Source organism: Eriocheir sinensis, chromosome 14, assembly GCF_024679095.1.
Source record: "Eriocheir sinensis breed Jianghai 21 chromosome 14, ASM2467909v1, whole genome shotgun sequence".
Taxonomy (NCBI): Eukaryota; Metazoa; Arthropoda; class Malacostraca; order Decapoda; family Varunidae; genus Eriocheir; species Eriocheir sinensis.
The window spans coordinates 13,755,253-13,780,252 of record NC_066522.1 but is presented as its reverse complement, the minus strand read 5'-3'; the positions used below and the strand labels follow the sequence as shown (position 1 = coordinate 13,780,252).

General features: G+C 42.2%; 1 long non-coding RNA gene across 1 annotated transcript in view; it reads left to right on the top strand.

Moving 5' to 3' along the window:
- LOC126998518 (uncharacterized) overlaps positions 1-23,491 on the top strand; it is a 113,986-nt gene extending 90,495 nt beyond the window's left edge. Inside the window, exon 3 of the long non-coding RNA XR_007752909.1 lies at positions 23,356-23,491. This is a non-coding gene — a long non-coding RNA (uncharacterized LOC126998518). The remainder of the gene's footprint in view (positions 1-23,355) is intronic.
- Positions 23,492-25,000: the final 1,509 nt, after the last annotated feature.

The following is a 25,000-nucleotide window of genomic DNA, read 5'->3' as shown; positions in this document are numbered from 1 at the left end:
GTTTGAAAATATGGGCCACAGTTCCATGCAACATATATATATTGTGTGTGTGGGTGTGGGTGTGAGCTGCCTCCTTTACTGTAAAAAAAAAATCCACTTCCACTTTAATCTTCCTCTTTTCCTCCTGCTCTGTACATCGATCTCCATCACTCTTTTCTCCATCCTCAATCCTCTCTATCCTCTTCCCATCACGAGGCCGTCCCTCTGCAATCTGTTTTATTTCCTGGGCCTTCTTCGATATCGCCACTACCTTCCTCGTTCATCTTACTACTTCACTTCTAATTTTATCCTTTTTTGTTACTCCACACATCCATTCAAGTATTTTCATCCCTGGTCCACCTCCGTTGTTCCTCTTGCTTCCTCATTTCTGATTTTATCCTTATTTGTTTCTCCACACATCAATTTTAGTGTTTTCATCTCGGCTATACCCGCTTGAGTCTCTGGTTATATATACGCTTGCTCCTCAATCTACCAACACCCACACAGTATCTATTTACACCCACGACGAAGATAAGCCTTCCTCCATTCATTTTCTCCTTCAGCTATCAACACCCTCACAGTATCTATTTACACCCACGCCGAAGATAAGCCTTCCTTCATTCATTTTCTCCTTCAGCTATCAACACCCTCACAGTATCTATTTACACCCACGCCGAAGATAAGCCTTCCTTCATTCATTTTCTCCTTCAGCTATCAACGTCCACACAGCATCTATCCACACCCACGACGAACATAAAACTTCCTGCACACCGAGAAGCCAGATACAAGAAGCGCGCCTTTAAAACTCGGGGATTTAAAACAACATAGCTCGTACAATTCCAGGCAAGAGAGTTAAAAGTTGTTTGCCATTCATGTCTAGCGGAAGCCTTGCACTGGTTTCATTATCCTCTCCTATCAGCCCGACGAGACGTTCTTCTTCCGTGGTTTCCGTTCCTTATCTCTCTCCCATTTTTTAGACGTGGGTCATTAGCGCTCGGGCCAGACAGGTAATTACGCTCATTTGGTCACTTGTATCTTGGGGTTTAAGGAAGTGATCTCTGCATTGATGAGCTTAAAACACACACACACACACACACACACACACACACACACACACACACAGACACACACACACGCACGCAAAGTTTTTCCTCATCAGCTTAACCGACGCGTGGTGTTAGAGGCGTACCGTTATGCTTGTCAATAAACTTCAAGCGGCTAATTCGTCCAGACAAGCGCTGAGTCGAAGGTGTAATCTCTCTTTACGTGGCTGGAGATACAGAGAGGAAGGGAGAATAGAGACGCGTTACCTGTGTTTGTTGTAGGTTCTTTTTATACGTTTGTAGCTTCTTACGTGTTCACCTGTATTATATTTTTTTTCTACCTATATTTTGTTTGTTTTATTTTGTTTTGGTCACTTTCACACCGTTGTATAGCTTCTTTTCTGTCCATCTTTCCATAGTGTTTTCCTCTCTTTCACGTGTTAACCAGTATTATTTTTTTTTCTTTCTTTCTTTTTCACGCAGCTTGATCCTCCTCTGTCTCCCGTCTCCTCTCTCTGAACTCCTTACAGCAGCCAGTGTTTGTAGTATGCGCTATCACTTTTATTACGAAGTTCCATTAGCCTACTTATAATTAAAAAATAGTTCAACTCGCTTAATTAATCGGCTACAAGCTCATTTGGGGGCGTCGGTATGTGCGCCTTAAATTCCGCGTGCGTCTCAGTGTTCTGCTCCAAGTTTTCGCTGCATTTTATCTATTTTTTTCGTTTAATACAGATTTCTTTTACATTTTTTGGCTGATATTATACGAAAAAGAATTGTTACCTATTTTATGACCTTTTTATTACACTTTAAATTTCCGAAGTGCATGAATTATGGAAGAAAAATCCCGAATGTCTTCTGGGAGAGAGAGAGAGAGAGAGAGAGAGAGAGAGAGAGAGAGAGAGAGAGAGAGAGAGAGAGAGAGAGAGAGAGAGAGAGAGAGAGAGAGAGAGAGAGAGAGAGAGAGAGAGAGAGAGAGAGAGAGAGAGAGAGAGAGAGAGAGAGAGAGAGAGAGAGAGAGAGAGAGAGAGAGAGAGAGAGAGAGAGAGAGAGAGAGAGAGAGAGAGACCCAGACAGGCAAAGATAAAGAGAGAGAGTGACACAGACAGACAGACAGACAGATAAGTTAGTAATTACGAGTATATTAGCTTAAGTTACCATTTGCTCTTGAAGATGGCCCACCTAATGGAAACTTGTCAGATTCACTCACTCCCTGACATCCCGCGTCGCTGATAACTCCCTCGAGGCCATTAATAGATCTCTTTGTTAGCCTTCTCTTAACCCCTACAACCCGAGCCTCCCGTCAAGAAAGTTAAATAATTGGTTCGTGGTCTGAAGTTAACAGCTGCGTCTTCAAACATTCTTTTATTATTCTGTCACTTTTTTTTTTCTTATATACACGAGGCATTTTCATTCCCTGCATTGCCGGTTTCCTTATCTTACCTGACCTTACCTTACCTTACTCTACTTTTTAAAACCATTTTCAGCTGTTCTGTCCCTCATTCGTACATATACAAGGCATCTTCATTTCCTGTTTACCCAGCTTCCTTCTTACCTTACCTGACCTTACCTTACTTTACCTTTATAACTATTTTTAGCTGTTTTCTCCCTCATTCGTACATACACAAGGCATCTTCATTTCCTGTTTTTCCAGCTTCCTTCTTACCTCACCTGACCTTACCTTACCTGACCTTACCTTACTTTACCTTTTTAACTAATTTTAGCTGTTTTCTCCCTCTTTCGTACATACACAAGGCATTTTCATTTCCTGTTTTTCCAGCTTCCTTCTTACCTTACCTGACCTTACCTTACCTGACCTTACCTTACCTTACTTTACCTTTTTAACTATTTGCAGCTGCTTTCTCTCTCATTCGTACATAGACAAGGCATCTTCATTCCCTATATTGCCAGTTTCCTTACCTCGTACCTTACCTGACCTTACCTTACCTTACCTCACTTTACTTTTTTTAATTATTTTCAGCTGTTCTCTCTCTCATTCGTACATAGACAAGGCATCTTCATTTCCTGTATTCCCAGTTTCCTTATCTTACCTGACCTTACCTTACCTTACCTTACTTTACCTTTTTAATTATTTTCAGTTGTTCTCTCCCTCATTCGTACATAAACAAGGCATCTTCATTTCCTGTATTCCCAGTTTCCTTACCTCCGTACCTTACCTTACCTGACCTTACTTTACCTTTTTAATTATTTTCAGTTGTTCTCTCCTTCATTCGTACACACACACGGCGTCTTCATTTCCTGTTGTGCCAGCTTCCCTCTTACCTTACCTTACCTTATCCTAAATGTTTAACAGTTTTTAGCTATTCTGACGCTTTTTTATATATACGCAAGACATTTTCATTCCTTGTATTGCCATTTTCCTTACCTCCTTGCCTTACCTTGCTCTACCTTACCATACCTTACTTTGCCTCCTTACCTAACCTTACCTTACCCTACCCTACCCTACCCTACCCTCCCTTACATAAGTACTCTCCTCCAGCCAAGGGTAAGTCAAGCATCGCCATTCTTTACATTACCAGCTTCCTTACGTAACCACTTATCACCAGCCACCATAACCACCTTACCTTACCTTACCTTACCTTACCTTACCTAAGCACTCACCTCCAGGCAAGGGTGAGCCAAGCATCGCCATTCCCTACATTACCAGCTTCCTTACGTAACCCTTTATCGCCAGCCGCTATAAGAAGGGGAACACACGCTTGGGTAGCACCAGCATCTATAAGTAGCTGTACATTAGCGGCGGTGGGCGGGTGTTCAGCTGCGATGTAACACGGAGCCGCAGCAACAGGAAAGGGAGTGGGACGATGTGTCTTGTATCTCCTTTGGTATTCCTGAACCGTATCACAACAGGCGAAGAAGGATAAAGGAATAACGTCTCGCCTACTCTCTTTTATGTAAGTCGTAGAGTCCAGATAGAAGGCAGAGGCAGAGGCAATGTTTCGTAACTTCTTCCGTTAGTATTCTTGAACCCTGTCTAGCTTAAGTTTCTTTTCTCTCCTTTAGAAATGTGATAAAAAATAAGGTCTCAGCATCTCGTATACTTTTTTAGGGTGTAGAGTCCAGACAGAGACAGAGACAGAGGAAGGGACGATGTGTATCTCATCTTCTTAGTATTTCTGAACTCTGTGTAGCCTAGTCCTCCCTCTCTCACTCCCGTCTCTCTCCTTTCCTCTCTCTCCTCTTCAAACTCTCTACCCTTGTTTTTCTCCCGTCTCTCCTCTCTGAACTCCTCACCTTCTCTCTTCTTTTCTCTCTCTCCTCTCTGTGAAGTCCTTACCCTCTCTCTTCTCTCCTCTTCCTTCTCTCTAAACTCCTTACTCCCCCTCTCTCTCCACTCCTCTCTCTTCTCTCCGAATTTCTTACCTCGCAGAGCCTCCAGTCCACGCAAACGCACCCACGCTTCGCCGACACCCACGCCAGTCCACCCACACACTCGCTATCGTCAGTCACTATCATCAACGTAATTATAGTGTTTCGTCCTCACCATCATTCTCATCAGCTGTAGCACAATTCACGTCATTTTTTTACTAGCCTGATCAGATATATCGTTTTTTTCTTTTTCTTTTTTTTTCTTTTTTTTTTCTATCGTCCGTTCTGTGCCCTGTTGATTCGTTCCCACCTGTCTCTGTGTTTGCCTTTCGCTCTCTGTGTGTTCGCTGCTCCGTGTGTTCATCGCTCAACTCGACTCGGCTTCCATGACACGGGAAGTGAAATAATAAAAAAAAATAAAAAAACACGAGAAAAAGATAAATAAATAAAAAAAACATGGATCGCTATAAATTTGTTACCCGGAAAAAAACTGTCGTGTGTGTTTGTAAAATTAACATCGCCGTAGGGTTTGAGTTTCATCGGTTATGCGTTTTTTCTGTTGTTTTTTTTGTTTTGTTTTTTTGGCAGGATCAGTCGCGTTTCTGAGTTGAAGCGAGTTGCAGAGGAATATTCCGGGTCGTTGATTAACATTTTTATTTCCTCTAAAGCACGAATAGTTTTTTTTTTTTTTTTTTTTTTTTCTTTTTTTTTTTTTTTTTCTTAATGAGTGAGAATAATGATTTCACTTTGTCCACTTGTATTACTTTTTGTGTTTTTTCATTTTTCAATTTACTAAACTTAGTGGAAATGTGTGTGGGGGGGGGGGGTAGGGGAGGTTGTGTGTGTGTGTGTGTGTGTGTGTGTGTGTGTGTGTGTGTGTGTGTGTGTGTGTGTGTGTGAGAGAAAAAAAAGAGAAAAATAAAAAAATTACTGAAAGAAAGAAAATTAGAAACACAAACAAACAAAGGAAGAAAGGAAGAAAAACATAAGTATGAGACAAAGAGATAAAGAAAGAAAGAGAGCGAGAGGGAAAAATAAAACAAAACAAAGAAAATCAGAAAAAAATGAAAAAATAAAAAAAAGGTGAGGAGCGGAGGAGAAAAAAGGTTAAGTGGAAGGAAGAAAAGATGCAGCTGTGTTCTTTTCTTTAGGTTGTATTTCCATCGTCTGTTCTTTCTCTTTAGTGTTTTTTGTTTCCATCGTCTGCGTTCTCATAACATGTGCCTCTGTTCTTTCTCTTTAATTACACGTATTTCTGTTTCCATCGTATGTTCTTTCTCTTTAGGTACACGTATTTCTGTTTCCATCGTCTGTTCTTTCTCTTTAATTACACGTATTTTTGTTTCCATCGTCTGTTCTTTCTCTTTAATTACACGTATTTCTGTTTCCATCGTCTGTTCTTTCTCTTTAGGTACACGTATTTTTGTTTCCATCGTCTGTTCTTTCTCTTTAATTACACGTATTTCTGTTTCCATCGTCTGTTCTTTCTCTTTAGGTACACGTATTTCTGTTTCCATCGTCTGTTCTTTCTCTTTAGGTACACGTATTTCTGTTTCCATCGTCTGTTCTTTCTCTTTAGGTACACGTATTTTTGTTTACATCGTCTGTTCTTTCTCTTTAATTACACGTATTTTTGTTTACATCGTCTGTTCTTTCTCTTTAGGTACACGTATTTTTGTTTACATCGTCTGTTCTTTCTCTTTAGGTACACGTATTTCTGTTTACATCGTCTGTTCTTTCTCTTTAGTTACACGTATTTCTGTTTCCATCGCCTTGTTCGCAGTATTTTCTTAAAGCCAAATGATCTTTCGTCGTATATTCCTTTCTTCAACTTGCCCACATACTTAATCACCTATTTGTTTAACTATATGAATTTGCCGTCTCTGAAAGGCAGACTGTTGAGAGAGGGATCATGACCAGGCAAACGGCAAAGGGTTGGCACAGGAGTAGTCTAATTTAATCAGATCACTGTCTCAGTTTATTTAGCCACTTTTACATCTTCCACGAAAACTGTTTTCTCGGTGTCGAAATCAGTTTACAAAGTTTTGAGCGTGTGTCTGTCCTTTGCCGCGTTCTCAGCGAGCATAAAAGTGTATGTCTGAGTGCAAGTGAGACACGTGTCAGGATAGTGTCGAGGAAAACTTGTGGGCGCATCAAAACACTTTTTATGATATGTCGGCGCATCCCTCAAGCGCGGCGGAAGAGGAAAAATTCGAAATTAATGAGCACAATCATCAAGCTTATGTCGTGTGTTGAATGGATGCCAAGAATCGGCGCCCGAGAAGCGCCACTCAACCCCCGCCGATAATGGCAGTTGACAGCCAGACGTCGCTGCGTTTCTCGTTGGTGTTTGTCTGGAAAATGTGACCGGCAGCGCGTGTCACGTCACTAATCATCCTACGTCTCGAGCGTCGCGGCTGACGGGGGGACGAGGCGAAGGAGGGGCCCCGGGGGGGGTAGCCGCGGGATTTTACCATCATGTATACGTACACTTCACATGTGTTGTGTACTGACAAATTGCATTATTATTGTTATTATAATTAATATTGGTAGTAATAACAGCGACAGCAGTAGTTGTAGTTGTGGTTGTATTTGTAGTTAAAGTAATAGTAGTCGTATAGTAGTTTTATTATTATTATTATTATTATTATTATTATTATTATTATTATTATTATTATTATTATTATTATTATTATTATTATTATTATTATTATTATTATTATTATTATTATTATTATTATTATTATTATTATTATTATTATTATTATTATTATTATTATTATTGATATTATAATAATTATTATTATCATTATCATAATTATTATAATCATTATTCATAATTATTATAATTATTTTTATATTATTATTAGTATTAGTATCATCATTATCATCATCATCATCATTATCATCATCATCTCCTCCTCCGCCACAAGGCCAGGGCCACAAGTCCGTGGACGAAAGTTATGGAGGTATTTCGCTCCATACGGATCAGCCTTCATCCAAAATAGATTTCCCGTTTATGATTTTTTGCGTCCATAAAAATATCCAAACCCACATCAGGAAAATTATTAAAGTATTGTCGACCAACAGTTCGCCATTCGTCACCAAATTCAGAAATAATGAAATAATGCAAGATACTGTGTCAGCCATTGCGACTGGAAGAATTGAATCGACATTCTTTGAAAACTTGCATTGAATCTCTCCCTCAAGACAGCCGTCATCCACTCGGACGCCGCTCATCCGGAAGACAGATTTGGAGCGGAGCTTTGTCAAGACTCACTCAGTCGAAGGTCCTGAGCATTAAAATGACCCTCCTAAACTTAACGACTTCCCTGACGTGTCTATTTCTAGCAGCTTGAGAGACTCCGTTCCATGCGTGACAGACCTTCATCCCGGATCTAATCTCATTCTGTCTTCAAAGATATATCATGTCGCACAAGTCAGTCAAGCGCTGCCGCCTCTTACGACACGTCCCCCAGTCTTCAGTCCTCCATCAAAAGCCCAGCCTCCTCGAGTAAGTACCAAGTAAACTAATTCTTCAAAGCCTTCAGCGAACCAGTTAGCTCTCAAAGAACTCACCGCACTGTGAGCTCTTAACGGTCTAAAGTGGTCTTAAACGAGTAGATAATGAAAAGAATGAGGAAAGGTGAAGAATATAGAAAAAGAAAGAAAGAAAGCAAGAAAAAGAAGAAGAAAAGAAGAAGTAGAAGGTGAAAAAAATGAAAAAGAAAACACATGCAGAGGGAAAGAGGAAGGAAGGAAGAATCAGATGAACGAAACCTTTGATTCCGTCACACTTAATACATCAGAGTATGTGGAACTACCTACGAGTGTGTGAGTGTGAGAGAGTGAGCGTCGGTGGGTGTGGATATGAGAGAGTGAATGTGAGTGGGTGTGGGTGTGAGAGTGAGTGTGGGTGTAGGTGCGAAGATAAGTAAATGCATACGCACATAGACATAGATAGATGGAGAGAAGTATACGAGTATAAATATAGACCGATAGACAAATGTATTACTGACTGACCAGCGGCACGGGGAGACAATGACAGATAGAGATGAACACAGAACTTTTTTGTTACAATGCACATCGCCGGTCGCCTATTATATTTAAGGGCACCCACACGCACTAGTGCCGCGAGCGGATTTTTTTTATAGTGACGCCTTAATTTATTTTTCTGCCTCACTCTTGCTGCCCACCGATGCTCTGCTGGACCGTATTATTGCGCGGCACCAACGTAATGGGTCATGTGATGGGTGAGGGGGACAGTTCCACAACCCTCGTACACTAAAACACTGTAAATATAGATAAGAGAAAACAATAAAAACGTATACACTGCAAACATATAGATCGGCGGCTGTTTAACACACGACCAACAAGATGTGTTCTCTACCATGAAGCAGGAGAGAGACAGAAATGAGGAGGCAATCACTGGCCTAATGAGCGAGAGTTCCCGAACATTACGGGACCCAAAAGCCCAAGACGCCCCCAGCAAATCCCTCCACGCCGCCAGCACGCGATCTTGGCAGTGACAGAGCACGCCGTGCCGCCCTGTACAGCCCTGGCAGCCCGGAGTTCATGGTTTGCCATTTATCTGACGAGGCCTCGGTTCTCCACGGTCACCTTGCACAACCGACGCGAGATAAAGTGAGAGGCTATAAGAATTAGGTCATTTTCATATTCGGCAGGCGTTGCAAGTAACTTCTAAATAATAATATTTGTAATTTTCATATCTTCCATGTCGCTGCAGTGCCACAGTGACCGTGCCATCATACACCGGCATCTATCTCTGTTCATATGCATGTAAATGCAGACAGATAGGTATGCAGGGAGGCTGGTGTGGAGGTGCATTAATTGGTTGGTAATTCAAGGTAGATGGGTCGGATGAACATCGATAAGGACGTTTCTATGCAGGTTATTGATTGCATACATTCATGTGTGAGTATATATATATATATATATATATATATATATATATATATATATATATATATATATATATATATATATATATATATATACTACGTAATTATGTGGGCATGTATGAAGGTATGTGTGCAGGTATGGGTAGTGTGGTTGGACTCACACGTTGGTGCTTGTCACCAGACCCGATGAATGTCAGTAGATTGAACTTTGGCCGGACCCTACCCGGCGAGTCGGACTGGCCTGGGCCGGGGCTGGGGCCGGGGCCGGGGCTGGGGCAGGGAGGTGACGGGGGAGGCGTGGCCTTGATTGTGACAGACTGGCGTTTCTTGTGTTACTGCCCGTTCCCAAGTTTACTGTATTTGTGAGATGTACATTTACACTTTTTAAATCTTTCCACAAACAGTGTCGCCGCCTCCCCTTGCCAGACGCCACGGCGCTGCGTTATCATTTCTTAGATAAGAAAAGTCGTTTTTATAAAATCTGTCCCACTTCCGGCAGCTCACCACAATAGTGTTGAATAATTCTACCAGAATGAATAATGAAGGACATTAATTAAATGGTTATTAAAAATTTAAAGCTGTGTTAGTCAAACAACTTATGCCTTGGGCACTTCAACATCCAGAGGTATTAATTAAAACCTTGATTAGGAATGGAGGATAAAAAGGTAGCTCATCACAGCTTAATAAGGTCCGGGATATGCAAATTAAGAGATGGCTAGACAAAGTGAAATATACTTGATGCCTGCGACGGGCGTGTGGCGAGTGTTAGTCCCGACGAGAGGAAGTGAACAGAGACAACGGCGCTAACGGTGACAACGGCATGAACAGTGACGTATTGATAGATAACTGAAAAGTGAAAGAGGAGACACGAAAGGCCAAGCGTCGCTCACCCCGGCCACTCACTATCACGAGGGCTTGGTGCAGGTCAGCTCAGATCAGGTCAGGGCCAGGCGGTGGTGGAACGCCTCGCACACCGACGCGTGATCACCTCGGGGCGGCACTGGAAATTAATGTGAGGCTGGATGTGTGTGGGCGGCAAGAGCTTTACACGTGAATGAAAATTAAACACATGAAGGAGAATGAAAACAATCCGAGAGCGAAAACTGAAAACATTATTATGAGAAACACTAGCACTGAATTTACATGTAGAGGAAAAAAGCTAATATATTATAGTCAATGATAAGAGTGTAATTAAAGACAAACATTAATCGGAAAAGAAGAAAACAAAAAAGAATAAGAAGAGGAAATTATTAATGTGAAATGATGAAGGAAAAATGCGATGGGGAAATACGATGAATAATATGAAAATAGATAACATTTATATGCGAACGTATTCATGAGCGAAGGCTTAAAACCGTGGTAGGAAAAAGAAGAGGAAGAAATAAATAATGTGAAATGATCCAGGAGGAGAAACGCGATGAATAATGAGAAAATGTATAATAGTTGTGCTCGAACGTAACCATGAATTATTAAGGAAAGCATGAAACTGTGCTAGGAGAAAAAAGAGGAAGAAATTATTAATGCGAAATGGTGTAGGAGGAGAAATGCGTTGAATGATGAAACAACATGACATTTGTGTTCGAACGTAAACCATGAACGTAGGAAGGCATGAAACACCGAGGGATGAGGCAACACAGCAAGCCGTTCACAACACTAAATGGAAATAGCAAACGAGAGTCAAGTGAAGTGATGAACAAAATACGAAAAAAAAGAATCATGCTCGAACAATGACGCGAAAAGAAAAGAAAAAAAGAAACACAAACCAGAGTTGCTCGCCTGCTATTATTGTGTCCAGAAAGAGTATGTAGTGTTGTCAATAGGAAGCCTGACGACCGTTCCATAATATAAAAGTGGACTGTAAAGCCTCTCGTGGCCACTTTGTGTTTTGCATTGAGCTTCACCGAAAATTTAAGGCTGATGCTGCGGGGTTTTTTTTTTTTTTTTTTTTTTTTTTTTTGTGTGTGTGTCTGTTTGTTTAGAGACAGATAGGCAGACAAGCAGACATACGGAGAGAGAGAAACATACAGGCTGATTAGGTTTTTTCTTCTTGTTTTTAGAGAGATAGAGACAGACAGACAGACAGAAAAACAGAAAGAAACATAGATTGATAAGCGTTTTTTTCTTGTTTATAGAGAGACAGACAGAAAGAAACAGATTGATAAGCGGGTTTTTTTCTTGTTTATAGAGAGACAGACAGACAAACAGACAGAAAGAAACAGATTGATAAGCGGTTTTTTTTTCTTGTGTATAGAGACAGACAGACAAACAGACAGACAGACAGACAGAAACATACAGATTGATACATACAAAGAGACAGACAAAATAGAAACGAGAGAGAGAGAGAGAGAGAGAGAGAGAGAGAGAGAGAGAGAGAGAGAGAGAGAGAGAGAGAGAGAGAGAGAGAGAGAGAGAGAGAGAGAGAGAGAGAGAGAGAGAGAGAGAGAGAGAGAGACGTGGGGGGGGCGCGCAGATAATTTACGAGTACCTCAGACTCAGAAGCAACGAGCGAGTTTACACGCCCCGGGATGGACAAGTCTGCACTAAAAAGACGCATAAAAAAGAATAATTACTCTTTCATTAGGGCGGAGAACAATCCCTCGAGACATAGCTGGCTGGCACGTATATATATTTTTTTTTTTTTTACCCGTTATTTATAGTGCAAAACCAAGGCCTTTCCCAACGCCTTCCACTTCTCTTATGCCAGCGTACTCCATCCAACTCTACTAAACTCTCTAATTTGATCTCACCATTGGTTCTGTGTCTGTCCTGATATATGTAGCCTTTGTTGGCACTCTGTAACTTTGGGTGTTAATCTTGTACAATTCTACGCATATGGTTTGCCAGAGTTCACTATTTTCTTCTCATCCCACTAGATCTTCTCCGTGCACATACTGTTTAGGTTTAGGATGAGCATGCGGGGTCATATGATAGTCGAGTCACAGGAAGCAGGGTGTAATGTGCGTTATTTAAGGTCTCGTTCCCTACTGTACGAGGGCCACACCTGTCGTTTGCGTGGAGGGGCTTCATCCACGTAATAGTTCTAAGTTAAGTTGTGCCAAACGCTGCCCGTCTCATAACTTTCCCTTTTATCAGCCGTTATCATCTTAGTATAAAGCAAAGTAGTTATCATTTTTTGTCCTCTTCTCTATTATAGCTGCGTCTTTGGTCTCAAAAGTCCACCGCCACCTTCTCCAGACCGTCGCTGCATGCATCCCACGCTTTACCACACTCCCATCCCCTTACTGGGAGCATTATCTTCATTCCTTTATCTTTTTTTTCACGAATAGGCGATGGAATACTTCGCCTCCCAATATTCAACAACCTTCCAATCGTTCAAATTCTTTCATCGTGATAGTAACACAATTCTGAAATGAAAATCACTCATCCTTTTTTCTGAAATTCCTGCAGTATAATTTTTCGAGCAAAATTTAGCTGAAATTTTCATCAATATTATGCATTTGATTTAGTCCAAACCAAAAAAATGTCATGGTACTTTCATGAATAAATTTTCGTTTTCCCCTCGCGCTGACGCTCTCTGCTCCACTTAACACCCCAAGAAATGTCTGCCTCTCTTGCGTGGACGGCCCAGGCGGCGCCGCTTGTTCATACGCGCAGGGAGTCCATGAAAATTTGATCCTCCTGGAAAACGTCAACGTTTCAGAGCCGGATTCTGTACAAGTCCAGAGTCCGGCGAGTCCAGACAGGCAGACCGAACGCGCGCGCGCGCGCGCGTGTGTGTGTGTGTGTGTGTGTGTGTGTGTGTGTGTGTGTGTGTGTGTGTGTGTGTGTGCACGTACATACATACACACACTTTCTTACATAAACCGGAAACCCTCAGCAGCAGCCTAAGGAAGCCTGCAGGAGGTGCGCGCCACCCCACACCGCCAAACTGCTGCCGGCCGCCGCTCGCCCCTCGCCGCCCTCACAACAATTCATTACGCGGACTTTTGTGGCTCAGGCACAATGGGGACGCGATAAGGTGTGTATTTCTGGTCCCGGCATAAACAAACCAAGAGGTCCTTGAGGCTGAGCAGCAGGGATAAGTTAACAAAGTGTGGGTCATGCCCCTTCGAGCGCCCCTCCACGAAGGCTGCAATTATCGACACACGTCCGCCATCTGCATTATGTTGGGCGAGATCCCGGCGGTGGTTAAAAGAGAGTTCCAAATAATGAGCCCTATTTATAATGCTCCCCGGCCACTTCCTGAATTTATAGTGGTTGTTAGCTCTCATAACTTAGGCAGGAGCCTCATTTCCCGCAATAAAAGTCATTGACGACCTTTTTGGGGGCAAACATGAAGCTGGTGTTTGCGTGTGTGACCGTATGAGCTGTGCTGTCAGAGATTGCATGTACGTAAATGTGAATAGAGTACGACTGACCTTTCTTGAATTCATTTCACTCCTACGTGCTCTCTCTAAAGCGCATTGAGAGGAGAACCTTCATTCATCGCTGGTGGAAGTCGATTTACTTGATATAGGACACACAAAATATAACACAGCCTTGCACGCCTTTACTCACTGAGCCACGACTCTGGACCACCAATCTCCCATCATCCCGTCCTTCTCTCCCTTCGTCCCCTCCTATCCTTCCCTCCTAATCCTTCATCCCGTCCCTCCGCCACAAATCAATGTCACATGCCTCGTCACCCCTCCGACTGAGCCTCTGGTCATTTTGGGAGACGCTTGGCAGCGCTCACCACTGGCCAACAAGCTGTTTGTGAAATTTAATGGCTTGTATTACTCACATTCATTGATTGGCCCACCACTCCCCTTCCTCCTTCAGTCTCCGCCCATGACTGGTTGTAACACTCTCTCTCTCTCTCTCTCTCTCTCTCTCTCTCTCTCTCTCTCTCTCTCTCTCTCTCTTTTTCTGCACGAATATTGAAAGTAACACCTCCAAAAAGTTACTTGGTCACGAAAGTGTTGATTTAAGTATTTACTTGATTAAAAATGTAGGTTTTCGATCAAAGCAAAAAGAAAAAGATTGAAGGATATGCTTTTACTTTTCTATTCAGCTTAGTGCGCAGAACCACAACACTTAGAATGGGCGTAAATAAGACAAGGTAGATATAGACGAGACGAGAATTGAAGTAGACAAAAACGATGCCAAATTAAAAATAGACAGAAACAAGACAAGATTGAAAATAGATACAGAAGAGACAAGATTAAAAATGAACACAAACGAAACGGGACTTTGTATATAGACACAAATAAGGCAAGTCCCAAAATAGAGAAGGAAGATTATAAATGGACACAAAAAAGACGAGATTTAAAAGAAAAACGAGACAAGATCAAGAATGGCCACAAACGAGACAAGATCGAGAAGATTAACAAATGGACAAGATCAAGAACACAAACGAGACTTAATATATCAAGAATGGCCACAAACGAGACAAGATCAAGAATGGCCACAACGAGACAAGGAAGAATGGCCACAAACGAGACAAGATCAAGAATGGACACAAATAAGACGAGATTTAAAAGAAAAACGAGACAAGATCAAGAATGGCCACAAACGAGACAAGATCAAGAATGGCCACAAACGAGACATGATCAAGAATGGCCACAAACGAGACAAGATCAAGAATGGCCACAAACGAGACAAGATCAAGAATGGCCACAAACGAGACAAGATCAAGAATGGCCACAAACGAGACATGATCAAGAATGGCCACAAACGAGACAAGATCAAGAATGGCCACAAACGAGACATGATCAAGAATGGCCACAAACGAGACAAGATCAAGAATGGCCACAAACGAGACAAGATCAAGAATGGCCACAAACGAGACAAGATCAAGAATGGCCACAAACGAGACATGATCAAGAATGGCCACAAACGAGACAAGATCAAGAATGGCCACAAACGAGACATGATCAAGAATGGCCACAAACGAGACAAGATCAAGAATGGCCACAAACGAGACAAGATCAAGAATGGCCACAAACGAGACAAGATCAAGAATGGCCACAAACGAGACAAGATTTAAAATACATAAGCGAGACCCGACTAAAAATAGAAAGACGAGACATGATTCAAGATAGAAAAACGATTTAGCGTAACAAAAAAATATAAAGTGAAGGTAATCCAATAAACTTTCCATGGCGGGCAGAGCGGCCACAAAATATAATGTCGACGTAAAGTTTCTGAGGAGGTTGTTTATGACGGCTGGAGTGGCGGCTTCCTGGAATTACTTCTCGCCTCGCCGCAGACGGGGCTCATCCTCCGCCCCGGGTCGCGATGCCTCGTGGACTCATCTCGGCTTAGCTGGAGCGAGGCAGAGCAGAGAAAACTTCCATTTAGGTTGCAACGATAACACGTCCAGAGTTAACACTCGAAAGACTTGTGTATAAAAAAAAAGTTTGAAAAGTGAAAAACCAGTGTCTATAGTTTGACACACACACACACACACACACACACACGTTCATATGCAGAGACAGACAGACTGACAGACAGACATAAATAAGTAGACAGACAAACACAGAAACAGTCACAGCAGGCAGGTAGTTAAACAGACATACAAACAGGCAAATAGGCAGACATATAGACAGGTGCGCTTGTGTGGCTGTTTGTGTGGGTGGGTGTTGTGTGTGTGTGTGGGGTGGGTGGGTGGGGGGGCAGGTGTGGATAATTAATGCTCGTATATAACAAGTGGTACTAATTATAAATTGTTTTATAGCTGGCAATTTAAATTAGCCCGTTGTTTAATTATTTTCATCTCGTCATATTGACTAAACTTTTGGTCCTGTCCCTACATCGACATTTTAAAGGAGTAAATATCGAGGAAAATCATAATTGCTTTCAGATCTGGTTGAAGCGCTGTGTAAACACTCAGGACGAACACATTATTACGTTCTCATTAAGCATGCTAATGAGGCCAATGTAAATACCCTTCCTGTCCATACTCACATTGATTGTTAGTGGAGGAAGACAAAATATTTCCTTAAATGCGATGTTGACTTCATTTGTTATCACCTAAGTTTTGTTCAAATTAATGTCGTTGTTTCATTTATAGTACTCACCATGCGTGTTGTTTAGTGCTCACCTTGCATTCTCATTACTTTACGGGTATATTTATGAACGTGAGTTGATCTCCAGCCCGTTCGCGTATTCCCGTCTGTGTCACATTCTTGTACAGCTTTCCTCCGCCCCGCCCTTCTCAAGGCCTTTCAGCCAATCACACAGCAGAGCCCAGAATCGAATGCCAAGTTCCACTTCCCGTAAAATTGGTCATGTTTATCTGTGTTTGCCATCCATAAATAGGTCGAAGATACATAAATATATACGATGTGGACGTATTTTTACAAATATTTCTCACTTGAATTTCATCGACTTTGATAAAAATGCAGTCAGTGAAGAAACAGAACGGCCAGACTGGTGTATTGACATAGTCACTTGATGAGAGAGAGAGAGAGAGAGAGAGAGAGAGAGAGAGAGAGAGAGAGAGAGAGAGAGAGAGAGAGAGAGAGAGAGAGAGAGAGAGAGAGAGAGAGAGAGAGAGAGTGTCTGTGTGTGTGTGTGTGTGTGTGTGTGTGTGTGCATTTGTAGTTCAATGCTAACGAGAGACAGATCCATTACCAAGGCTCCTGGAGGGCAAGGCGGGGCGATCCAGTAGTTAACAAAGCCTCATGCCGCTGAACGCGTCATCTATGAAAATTCAGAAGAAGAAAAAAACTACCCGAGAAGTCGTATTGTTGTAGCAGCTAAATATTTGTAACTGTAAATATTTTGTACGTCTCCCTTCATTTCCATTAATCAATATAAGGGAAATATATTTGTGTGACATGTTATTATTCTTATAAGACTAATAATACGAAGTTCTTGCTGGGCTTGTGGCAAGAATTTTCGGCCGGGTGTTACAGTGGGTAAGGTGGGCACGATGCGAGCTCAGTCCCAGCTCACGGCGGCTTCTCGGTGTGATGTGTGTTACGGTGCCGGCAGGTTTAAGTGAAGCTGAGGGGATGAACTATGAGGGTTGGTGTGAGTAGAAGGAGCAAGGAGCATGAGGGCGTGGGTGTGTGATGTGGATGGGCGTACTACTTGTAGCAATCTTTCGGCCAAGGATGAGGGAGTGGACTGTGTGGGTTGGTGTGTGTGGAATGAGGAGCATGAGGGTGTGGGTGTGGGATGGACTAACTACTTACAGCAGCCTCAAAAAGAAGGATGCACATCAAAACCCCGCCAAGAAAACTGTCAGGTTCAGCTTCCAAAACCTGAACACTTTCGTCAAAGATCGTGAGCTGTACTGTGGCTACGACTACTTCAAGTATGGCTTCCCTCTCTCCATGATTCGTTCTGAGCTGCAAAAGCTAAAGGAAAGAACAGTGAAGCCACAGAAAGAGCCAGCAAAGGAAGCAGTAAACAAACTGTCAGAGCCTCAGCAAACAGTAACAGAGAAAGCAGAAGATTCAGACAACAAAAACACGGAGCCGCAACCTCTCACAGGGATCCTCAAGAAAGGAAAGACGGCCAGCACCGCTCATAAATGTCTCCGCTTTGACTTCCAAAACTTGAACACTTTCGTCAAGGATCGTGAACTGTACTGTGGCTACGACTACTTCAAGTATGGCGTGCCGCTCTCCAGTATTCGTTCTCAGCCGCAAAAGCTAAAAGAAAGAACAGTGAAGCCACAGGAAGGGCCAGTAAAGGACGCGGTAAACAAACACAATATATTACAGGAGCAAACAGTTAGAGAAGCTGGCTGTACACCAATGAATACCACTATGGAAGGGAAGTGTCCTAAAGGTATCCTTAAGAAAGAAAAGATGCCAAGCTCCACCTGTCCAAAACACGTGCGCTTCAACCTTGGTAACCTCCGCGCCCCCGTTAAGGAACGTGAGCTGTACCGTGGCTACGACTATTTCAGATACGCCGCGCCGCTCGAAGCCACTCAGTCTCCAAACTTCACCTCGAGGCCTCACTACCAGCCCGTTAGATCCGCCTCTAACTCGCTGCGAGGCGCACCTCTGCACCTCGGGAGGCCGACACACCGGAGCAACTACTCCTTCCAGCAAAGCAGTGGCCGGAATGCTGCACACAACTACACCAACAGCCGCCACTCACAGCACCGCCAGCACAAATCCAGCAACTACGTCTCGCCCAGATACGAAACAAGGTATTTCTACGAGGGCCAGACAAATCCAGGCACCAACTCCCGCAGCAGAAATCGTGTCAAAAGAGGCGCCAAGCCGAGTGGTGGCGATGTTCAGTGAGCACAGGGCGAGTACACAAATCAGACTCAAATGTTCAGCGACGTACAGTTGACGTAGATTCCGGGTGCATTTCTCAATACCCGCTGAACAGTAACTGTCGTTGATTGATGAGAGCAATGACTGAGGAGTGTCAAGAAGCATCACAAATACATTGAATGAATGGCTCGCCAGCTGACTAAAATCACCATGCAGAGGAACACATCCCATGGAACGGTGGCACTTCTACGGAACAAATTGTTCAAGAGTGTCGCATCTGTGGGGAGTGTTTCGATGCATGTGTGTGGTTACATTTCTTGTCTTATATTTCAAATGAAAAAATAGAAAATATTTTCTTACAAAAAAACATAGGCATGAATAGTGGGATTTAATCAAAGTCGACGAAAATCAAATGAGAAATAATAAAAAAAAAAAACGTCCACACAGTACACAGTTATGTATCTTCGACCTATTTATGCATGGAAAACACAAATAAACTTGACGAATTTTAAGGGAAGAGGAAATTGGCATCCCACACGCGGCTCTGCTGTGTGATTGGCTGTCAGACCACGAGAAGAGCGGGGCGGAGGAGAGCTGTGCAAAAATGTGACACAGAACGGAAATACGCAGCCCGTTCAGCCTTCACTACTACAACGTAAAAGACTACATTGCGTTACCCAAGGGCCAACAAAGAGGCACCAATAAGCGATACGATGAGTGTGTATAAGGGTGTAGCCTCGCCATTACCGTTCTGGCGTGTGGCACTCTGAGTATTTAGTATTTTTAATCTTGTGAGAAAGCCCAAGTTTCTCGATGTAACCGCCTCTGCATTTTACGAGTCATAGGGGGTTACTTTTACCGCTCATTGTGCAATATAAAATGTTAGATTCTACCCTGCTTTTAAGACTTTTCCCATTCATCATTATGCATTCTCATTCTTTATTTGTTTTATTTATTTATGTTGGTTTTAGAGAAGGTAGTTGAGTAGTGTATCATAAATCCTGATGTTTAATTATAGCTAGACCTGCTCATTGCATTGATGTTGTGTTCTGTTCATTGGCGACGCGCCGAGGCACGCAGCAACGACAAAACAATGGCAATGGTTCAGTTCCGCGAAAAGAACAAAATAACACAATTTCGCGAAAAGAACAAAATAACTTCGTAACTTTGACGTTTAAAATAGCCCTCCGTACAATGAGTCCCCTCTGAAAAAAAAATTAAACGTTCAGAGGAATATAACAGACAGTTGGACAACCAGAATATGCTCGTACTGTAATCTTCTCCTCAAATGTCAGCGGTATTCAGATGATCCCTCGTTCAAAATGTGGTTCTGTTTATATTTCCCGCTAAACACGAAAAAAGGTTATGTAGGAAATGCGATGCTGATGCTGCCGTGAAGGAGTAATACGTTGGCGATAATGATATGCATGTAACGTTGCCTTTTTGACGTAACTACACAATATCGGCGCTGGAAAAGGCGCTTGACGATACAAAGGCAGAGGAAGAAAAAGCCAGCACGCGACGCAACGTTAATGAGGAGCGCTTTTTTTTTTTTACTTCACATTATCATCAGCATGGCCGTGTGTGTGTGTGTGTGTGTGTGTGTGTGTGTGTGTGTGTGTGTGTGCTTTAACCCCCCCCTGCACACACACACACACACACACACACACACACCAGGTAAGAAGGACTTAATGATGAGGTGAAGGTTGTGACGTTTCCGGCCGTACTGAAAAAAGTATTGATTAGGTTCATGTAATCAGGAGCAGGACAGTGCGGATCAAGTGCTGGATAAATATAAATAGATAAATAAGTGTATGAACAGATAAATAGATGAATAGTTATAAAGATTGATAGATAGATTAAGAGAAAAATAGGCTCGTAGATAAGTATGCAGATCAATAGGTAGATGAACAGACAGATAGACAGGCAGCCATATATATAGACAGATTGTTTACTTGACTGCTTGACAGATAGTTTAATAGAAGACAGATAGATGGACTGATTGATAAAGATGAATAGATAGATTGAAGTGTTATTTGAATGATAGAAAAACAGATATACACATTGATAGAGAAGAAATACACATAACTCGAATCATTTTTATCAGTCTCCCTCCGCACCGAAAGCATGAAAAAAATATGAAAACACTTAAAAACTTCAGCGAATATCTGCATCATGCATTTCAGTATAAAATATGAACGCTTGACGAATTCCGAAAAAGAGAGAAGGGCATCTACCCACCAAAAGAGAAAATAAATAAATACGAGCTCGATTTGCATTTATATTTTTCTTTCTCCTCTCTTTCATCAGCAGAAATATGAATCCCTCCCGTCGTCGCTTCAATCCCCCCGGGGAAGCGAGGTGAAGAGCTTGGCAATCTTTAAAAGCATTCGAATATTGAGTACTTGTTGCGAGCCCCTAAGAATGAGTCGCACGAGGCAGGTGATCGACTTGTTTATTAAAGTATGACGTGGTTGGATGGATGAATGGAAGGCTCTGATTGGCTGGCTGATTTGTTGGCTGATTGGCTGACTGGCTGGTTGATTGATTGGTTGGGTGGCTGAATGGTTGAAAGGGATATTTTTTGCTGACTGACTGGCTGGTTGGTTGACTGAATTGTTGATCCGTTGTTTGCCTGACTGACTCCATGGTTGGTTGACTGACTGGGTGATAAATTGGTTGCCTGACTGACTGGATATGTTGCTGGTTGATTGTCTTTATGCGTGGATGAAAGGAATGTGACTGTTGATAGCGGTGAGGAAGAAAGGAAATTACAAACAGTTTTTCTTCATTATTTAATTAGATTCTTTTGGGTGCCGCCTGCTAGAGATGTAAAAGTTTTGCCGTGTGTGTGTGTGTGTGTGTGTGTGTGTGTGTGTGTGTGTGTAAACCCTCAGAGTTCTAACATGATTTTACAGACGAGAAACCTGGAAAAAGGAAATTGCAATGTTCATGGTGCAATGCTTCTTGGTAATTTAGAGACGGGAATGCGTTAGTGTGTGTGTGTCTTTCTCTCTGCCCGTCTGTCTGTCTTCCTGTCTTCGTATAAACTATTCGAGTCCTCACTGTCATTAGTTAAGCCAGGGCAGCAGTGAACAACATATAACGGTTTTAATGGATGACGAGGAACGGTGTGCTAGATCTGTGCCGAGTCATCGAGGCCGTCACTTCCCTCCGTCACCGCGACCGTTACAGAAAGGCCCGGAAGGGATGCGTAATATTTTGTTAGTCTAACGATCTCGTAAATTTAGAGGCAAAAAGTGGTCCCGTTCTGACACTCGAATATACTTTTTTTTTCTTTTTTTTTTTACAGTAGAAATGTCTCCTCAAAAAAATGGTTCACATGTACATTATAGTATTTTAGTTTCTTGTTTGCATTTTTTTTTTTGTTGTTGTTGTTGTTGTTGTTAAAATGGGAAATTCGTTGTTTCATTCTTAGGTTACTCACTAAAGAATTATGCAGTCGTCGTAATAGGTAGAAATAACTCTCTCTCTCTCTCTCTCTCTCTCTCTCTCTCTCTCTCTCACCCCTACCCCTTCGCTCTCTTCTCTCTCTCGTGCTCTGACAAATGAGGTACTTTGCATCATGCCTGTAATCACGAGGGTTGGGTCCTGCGGTCTTACTGCTGGTTACTTCATCATGCAGTGTTCTCGCCACCGCCTGCAGGATACGCTCCACTATGACCTTCTCCCGCGCCGACGCCCGCACACCCACGACCAAAGCCTGTCATTACGTGGGTGGGGTATCGAGGAGTCCCCACAATAGTGTCTCCGGGGTCTCTAAGTTTGTGCGCGCCTGAATAAGTTACAATAGTGCTCGGGAGCGGGTGGGCTGTATTTAGCTGCACAGGTGTCAAAGGTGAATTTCTGTATCACCTAAAACACAGTTGGAAAGGTGTTATGTGTTTGGTAATAATGTAGAGTCGGAGAGAAACAAAAGATGTGTGGTTATTTCATTTCAGAGATGTTTTACCATTGTGGTCTGGTAACTTTTGTATTTAGCCGTACAGATGTCTAAGGATCATTTCTATACCACTTAAAATACGATTGGAAAGGTGTCATGCGTTTGATGATGGTATAGCAACGGAGAGAAACAAGACACATCGTTATCTAATTCCAGGGATGAGATGCTCGGGAACCTTTTATATTTAACAGTAGAGGTGAATAAGAATCGTTTATATACCATATGAAACACGATTAGAAATGTGTTATGTGTTTGGTGATGATATAAAGCCGGAGAGAAACAAAAAACGAGCGGTTATCTAATCCACAAAGGTCTTCGCAGCCTGTCGCCTCAAACCATACACACACTAAGGCTGCCAGTGTTGTGTGCGCTTAGGAGAGGGGGGAGGAAGTACTTGTGAGAGGGCTAATATACCTTTTTCTTCCGTGTAATCCGTTTGTATCGTGTTTAAGCAATAGTTTCTCTTCCCACGTGTATATCAGGACTCATTGCAGTCGCCTTCACGGAGAGGAGAATTAACAACTTTTTATACGTTTTCATTTTCCTCCCACATGTTCAAGGAATCAGAGAATATAAAGGACGATATGTTAGAATTACTTTTTCTTTATTTTGCCTTTGACAGAATAATTACCATCCAAAAGACATTAATTAATTTCTGCATTTTCCTTTGTTGTAGCTTTGAAATACCCTTTTGATTGCCTTGCGTGAGAGAGAGAGAGAGAGAGAGAGAGAGAGAGAGAGAGAGAGAGAGAGAGAGAGAGAGAGAGAGAGAGAGAGAGAGAGAGAGAGAGAGAGAGCGTGGGCGTGGGTGTGCGTGGGCGTCAGAACCGAGAGATACATTTTCCATCATCACATTTACCACATTCGTCTCTTTCCTCTTCCTTTTTTCCTTTCTTCTTGCCTCACAGCCTTGCCTTCCTCTTCCTCAGGTAAGGTCGTGGTGCAGAGCCTCAACACGGCATCACGGCAGCAGAGTAACAGCCTCCCTGCACACCCCGCTCCTTCCCTGGCCCGAGTACCGACAGCAAGATCTTCTTCTGCGGGTTAACGAGCTCTTGTGTCACGGTGAGTTGAAGTCTGTTCCGTCTCGTGGTCTTCATTTTAATAACGTTCTCCACAGTGAGGCAACTTTTTTCTTAGATTGCTTCTGTGTTTTTGCTTTTTTTGTTATTGTTTGTTGTTTTTGTCTTGTTTTTTTGTTATTTTTTGTCATTGTTTTTTTTTTTTAGGTTTTTTTATTGTTTTTGTTTTGTTTTCTTGTTTTCTGTTATTTCTTTTGTTTTCTTGTTTTTTTCTTGTTTTTTTTTTCCTTTTTGTTGTTTTTGTCTTGTTCAGGAGAAGATTTTTTCTGTTCGTTTGACCGTGAATTTCGTAAGGTGACTTTTTTTTAGACTTATTTTTATTTTGTTTGTTAGCTTTTTGTCGTTGTTTATGTCTTGTTGAGGTGAAGATTTTTTTGTTTGTTTCTTTGTTTGTTCGAGTGTGAATTGCAAGTATATTGTGTTGCCACTGAGAATGATGGAACATGCAAAATAGTTAGTCAGCGTCCACTCGATAACAATGATATATCGCACAGTAAGCATGCTAATTATGTCAAGTTTTATATGACTGAGTTTTGCTACGCATTTGTTTGTTGTACTGTTGCTGAACCATACGATACTTCTACCCAACCTTTAGCATTCATAAATTGAGTGCTCATCGGTGCGTCTTAATTAGGAGCCAGACGCGAAATATGTGAGCAGATTGACAGTTTTCTGGGTATAATTACAGAAAAACGCGTACTGCAGTTTGGGATGCTTTGCAGTATTTCATTATTTCTCCTACTTATCGTCGTCTTCATCATCATCATTGTCATTATTATCATCATCATAAATTTCATCACCAACAACTAAATTATCCTGTTTCCCGCGCAGGTAGATAATGATATTAGATTGCATGTAATGTCTCACTTGTCACAACGTTTTCATTTACGTCGTTATCACAAAGTCTGGGAACACTTTTCTTATTTCCACGCGTGTTGCAAGAGGCGGCAACACGTCGTGATTCCAATACCGCGGGAAATTAAAGCGTGGGAGTCAGTCCTCTCCATTGATATTTTGACCTGGAACACTTGTTAGATCGGTCACGTCTCTTATTTTTCCTACATTCCGTCCTTCATCTCTGCAAATCTGGATCACTAGATACGAGATGCTGCTTTGTGATTATTACCAAAGGATATATTTTGAAATAAAGATTTGGCGAAGTAATAAGAAAGATTTAGGTTTCATGATATAAAAAGAGTCACTGACACGTTCATCACACATTGTATTATCTCGGTTTTGCTTTTTCTCTTCGCCTCCCCCTCGCTGCTTCCCTCCCAACCATCCCCTTCGCCGTGCCTCGCCTCGGGTATGCTGAACGCTTTTATGATTATTCTTTCGCTCGTATAATTCCTGTGCAATGGTACTGTCTCTTCTTTATCTCATTTCCCAAATCTAAAACTGAAATCCCATTCGTCGCCGCGGATGCCTGACCCCGGCGTGGCGAGGCCCCTCAGCCCCGCGGGGCCGCGCCCTCTGCACCAGTCACTAATGA